We start from the raw sequence: 5,877 nt of genomic DNA on the forward strand, positions 1-5,877 counted from the left end.
TATATGTAATTACAATGATTGTAATGGGGAGGTAATATGATGGAGAATGGAATTTCAAATGGGAAAGTGTGGGGGTGGGGAGGGAGGGAATTACCATGGGATATATTTTATAATCATGGAAAATGTTAATAAAAATTTTAAAAAAATAAAAAATAAAAAAAGAATCAAGCCATTAATTCACCAATTAATTTATCTCTTTTACAAATTATTCTTACTTCTTATCATATTATAAATTATTTTTATTACAATGTATACTTAGCATATTGCAAATTATGCTTAGCTCCTAACATGTTGGACACAAAGTTAATGACCAAATGTATTGAATATTGGATAGTAAATGAGTTGAAAATTGATCCACTATGTTTCTGATGGAATCTAAGAGCCTTGAAGCCTTAGGTCAATTTTATTTATTTATTTATAAGAAAGAGACTGAGAGAGAGAGTGGCAAGAAAGACAGAGAGAGAGAAAAAGTAGGTGTGCCAGGGCCTTCAGCCACTGCAAATGAACTCCAAAAACATGTGTAATCTTCTGCATCTGGCTTACATGGGTCCTGCAGAATTGAACTTGGGTCCTTTTGCTTTGTAGTCAAGCACCATCTCTTAAGCCCATTAGGTCCATTTTAATGAAATATAATATCAATGGGGCAAGAATACACTGGATAATGCAATAAAATAATATTTAGCTATATATAATTTTTAACATAAATATACTCCATTCCTTGGCTAGAGAGATGGTTTAGTGATTAAGGTGCTTGCCTGTAAAGACTAAGGACCCAGGTTTGATTTCCCAGTATCCATGTAACTCCATGTAATGTAAGCTAGAGACACTAGGTGGCATATGTGTCTGGAGCTCATTTACAGTGGCTAGAAGCCCTGGTGTACCCATTCATTCTCTCTCTCTCTCTCTCTCTCTCTTTCTCTTTCTCTCTCTCTCTCTCTCTCTCTCTCTTTGTCTCCCTCAAATAAATAAACAAATAAAATGTTAAAAAGAAACTTTAAAATATTCCATTTCTTTTTTCTTTCTTTAAAATATTTCATTTTTCTTTATTTATTTGAGAGAGAGAAAAAGGCATATACATATATATGTATATGAGAGAGAGAGAGAATGGTGCACCAGGTCCTCCAACCATTGTAAACAAACTCCAGATGCATGTGCCACCTTGTATGTCTGGCTTACGTGGGCTCTGGGGAATCAAACCTGGGTCCTTTGGATTTGCAAGCAAACTCCTTAGCCACTAAACCTTCTCTCCAGCCCTTATTCCTTTTATCAATTTGTTTTGTTTCCCCAAATCTATTTTCTTAAATATTCTATACCAATACAAATAAATGTATCCCATACTTTGAGAGTGTATGCCTCAGTGTGTAAATAGCCATGTAGGTACCAACATTAGCCACCTCCCTGTCCTTCCCCCTCCAAAGGAACCCTCCCTGTTGGGATTGTACTTTACTGTTCATACTGTACTATTATTGAAAATAAATTCTTCCACCAACTGAAATTTGAGCTTTAGCTCAGTGTTTGCTGCTGAAAACATGTATACAAAAAAATGTCATTAAAAATGTAGCTTTTTGAGCTGGAGAGATGGTACAATGGTTAAAGCACTTGCCTGTAAAAGCCTAACAATGGGGCTGGAGAGATGGCTTAGTAGTTAATCACTTGCCTGTGAAGCCTAAGAACCCTGTTTCGAGGCTCAATTCCCCAGGGCCAGATGCACAAGATGGCACATGTATCTGGAGTTCGTTTGCAGTGGCTACAGGCCTTGGAGTACCCATTCTCTCCCCCCACGCCCCTCTCTCTCTCTTTGCCTCTTTCTGTGTCTGTCTGTCACTCTCAAATAAATAAATAACTAAAATAAATGAAATGCTAACAACCTGGGTTCAATTCCCCAGTACCCATAAAAGCCAGATACACAAAGTGGCACATGCTTTTGGAGTTCATTTACAGTGGCTAAAGGTCCTGGCATTCCCATACACACACACTCTCTGTCTGTCTATCTGTCTGTCTCATCTGCATCTCTCTGCTTGCAAATAAATAAATAAAATATTTTTTTAAATATAGCTTGTCTATAAGTCCTCTGGGAAATGTGAATCACAGAGGGACAGAATTGTCCAAAAAGATTCCTTATTTGCACTCCTACCAATAAAGTATGAGAGTGCATTTGTTCACGTTGTTACAAAATTTTGAAGGAGGCATTTATAGAAATCACACTGGAAAAGTGACTCAAAGTGAGATGAAAGAGTCCCTTGTAGCTATTGCCAGACTCTTAAGTATCCTGCCCATCATCAAGCTGAGATTAAACCTTTTCTTCCCCTTTCCTGGCCCAGTGCTGATAGTCCTAGCACCTGGGTGCTGAATGTCCCTGTTTTTATTATTCCATGAGTAAGTAATTCTCTTGTCATTTCAATGAAGCTATTTTTAGTGTAATTTTCTTATTTGCAGTGAATCAAACTAATGAGTTTGGATTTCACTCTGTGAGCAGATCAACATTTAATGTGCAATATTGCTGAGAGACTGCAAAAGGAGATTAACTCACTTAGATTAGTTTAAATTGCACACACCCTAACATTCACAGTCTCCTAAAATCACATCACTTTCAGTAGTAGGATTTCTTTTCTCTGAGCAATAGAGGAGAGCCAGCTATATAATTCTACTTACAAATGAATGAATAGGGAAAAAATACTGCACACATGGTTTCCATTTTTACTGATGTATGATTAGCAAACAAAAATTTGTGAAATTAACAAGTGCTTCTTTTTGGGCATTTTTTTAATCCAAATACTTGTCTAATTATAGGTTAAAGTTGTCTTTAAAATTATTTTCTTTTTCTTTTTTTTTTTTTTTTTTTTTTTTGAGGTAGGGTCTAACTCTAGCCCAGACTGACCTGGAATTCACTATGGAGTCTCAGGGTGGCCTCAAACTCACAGCGATCCTCCTACCTCTGCCTCCCAAGTGCTGGGATTAAAGGCGTGCACCACCACGCCAGGCTCTAGAATTATTTTCATAATAGAACTATTTATTCATTTGTGTATATGTGTTCTTGCCAGTGTTTCTTGACACTGCAAACAAACAGGCATCCATCACTACATGTGTGGCTAGGAAATTAAACCCCAGGCTGGGCAAGGCTTTGCAAGCAAGCACCTTTAACTGCTGAGCTTCTTTCCCAGCTCCATATCTTGAGATGACTGCCTGATATAAAAACGCATGGAATTACTTTGTATATGGGGATGGTTTTTGTTAGGTAGGACAAGAGTCCCAAGATGGAGTAGAAATGAAGGAAGAGAACAACAGCAGCCTGATCGATGCAACTTTAGATATTGATATTGCCTAACTTCTACTCCCTTAACTTAACAATCCTCTGTCATACTTATCTTAGAGACAACCTGGCTCCTCTCCTGATGGCTCCTCCTCCTCCTCCATTTGATCTCTGTATTTGGTCCCTGCTCTTTTCTGCAGTTCCTAGTCCTTTGTCTTCTGTATTCCCCTCCCAAAAGGAAAAACTATAAAAACCCAAACTATCCATAATCATGCTTAGCTGTTCTCTCTCCCCCTGTGAGACAGCCTGGCAGCTCAGGCCCCAATAAACAGCTTTTTCCCTGCCTCAGAGTGGTCCTGCATGGTCTTTGGTCATTCACAAACCTTACAGTTTTTTCATACTTTTTATATTAAGTAGAAAATTGTATGGCTACATCATATATTAGTATCATCACTTCCCTCCTCCTTGACCCCATTCCATTGAGTGCCCTCCTTGGTGGGATTGCTAGTATTCCCCTTAGGTTTGCAAATTATGAGATGTGAGAGCAGTCAGTCATTGTAAAGCAGATGGGGGGTTGGGGGTCTGGACATTCCCTTCCACTCTGTGGCTCTTACAATCTTTCCACCTCCTCTTCTGCAAAATTTCCTGAGTTGTGATGGGTGTGTTTAAAGTCTACTTTAGTGCTGTGCTTTTTTGTAGGTTCTGAATTTATGCTTTGGTGCATTTTGAGTATCCTCAGTGTCTGTCTTCATGGCCCTGGTGCTGCTTGACAGGCTCTCTATTGAAACAGCACCCTTGCTCATTTTGTCAATTCCTCTGTGATTTCACCTGGGCCCTGGCTGTGTGAAGTGTGGTTTATCTCTTCATTCTAACTGCCTTCTGAAAAAGAAAAACAGCTTCTCCAAAGGAGTTTTAGATCATCATAGGTCCAATAGAATGAGCATTATTAAAGATGTAGGTGGGTGTAGCCTCTCTTTTGGCTAAAGACTGGTGGGAGTTTTTTTTTTTGTAGGAGCCCATAATTTTGGTCTCCATAGGATTCTAACTTTCTTCCAAGTTCCATCTAAGGGTTCCTTTCCACTGAGTGGATCTCTTAGACAATCAGTGAGCCACTGGTTACCCACCAAGGCTGGACCACTATTGCACAGGCATGTCCATCTTGTCAGGCTGGTTGCTTATGTATGGCACTTTCCCCTGTTAGCACACAAAGCTGCTGGCCAGTTTCCCTCAGTACTATATGGGCTAGCCATCTGGGAACTGGCTTCCTTCCTGTGTCCAGCAGGATCTCTCTCATTCTGTGTTGGCAGCATGTAGTATCGTCCACAATAGGGTCTTTTACTTCTGCGGGGAGGGGGTAATCAAGTGCTTTAACAGAGTCTATCTTGTTTATGGGACCTCATAGGTCATTCCAATCAATAGCTCAATGTGGATTGTAACCTATTTCTGGTACTGGAAGTTACAAGCCAGAGCCAAATGTTTTAGGGTTAAGCTTCATCCCACCCATTCTAAGGCCCTTCTTACATGACTATTCCTACATGCTCCTGCTGAGGGTTGTATCATTTAGTTTGCTATCCATGAGAAAAGCTTCTATGGGACTTCAATTTGGATTTAGTTTTGTTTGTATTTCCCCCACCCTCCCATTTCCCTTCCCTGACAAACTTTTATCCCTATTATCTGACCCTTGAATGGCAAAGTTGCCTGTCAGGTATGCTTGCACTCAAGGTGTTCCAGGTTAGGAACCACAGATGAGGGAGAAAATGTGGTGTTTTGTCTTTCTGTGGCTGCGTGAGTTTGTATAGTATGATCTGTTTCAAGTCTACCCATTTTCATACAAATTTCATTGTATCATGTTTCCTTACTGCTGAATAGAATTCCATTCTGTATATGTACCACATATTCATTATCCAATCATAAAATGATGGGCATCTGGGTTGATTCCAGTTTTTAGCTATTGTGAATTGAGCAGCTATAAACATGGTTGAGCAAATATCTCTGCAGTGAAGAGTAGAGCCTTTAGGGTAGATGCCCAATAAAGGAATAACCTGGGTCAGTTGGTAGCTCTATTTTCATCTTTTCAGGGGTCTCCATATTGATTTCCATAGTGGTTATACAAGTTTGCACTCCCACCAGAATATGGGTGTGTTTTAAGACAAAGCCATTGTAGTATACACATTTTGTACCCAGTAGAATGTTTTGGAAAAGTTTTTAATATTCTACAAAAACTCTGCTTCATATTTTTTAAAATATTTAATAGCATTCTACACTGGGGACACTTAGCCACATTATTTAGCCTTGTTCCTTGAATGTTTAGGATTTTTATCTGCTAATGGAAGTCTTTAAAGTCTGGTCTAGCTCAGGGGTGACACAAACACATGTTTTATGCCACATGCAAAATGCATGTCTAAAAGTCTATGATGACAAGAATTCTAAGAGCAAAGTCAGTCTCTGATAGACTGAACACTGTGATTGATAAGCAATGTCTACCTGGGTCTGTACTAGACAGAGTGCTCTTATTGATTAGCAATGTCTGCCTGGGATTCAGAAATACAGCAGATACCAGGTATGTTGTGAACAGTTTCCCAGATTTGATGTGATTAATTACTTTTCCTACACTTTGCACATCTCTA

Source organism: Jaculus jaculus, chromosome 13, assembly GCF_020740685.1.
Source record: "Jaculus jaculus isolate mJacJac1 chromosome 13, mJacJac1.mat.Y.cur, whole genome shotgun sequence".
Taxonomy (NCBI): Eukaryota; Metazoa; Chordata; class Mammalia; order Rodentia; family Dipodidae; genus Jaculus; species Jaculus jaculus.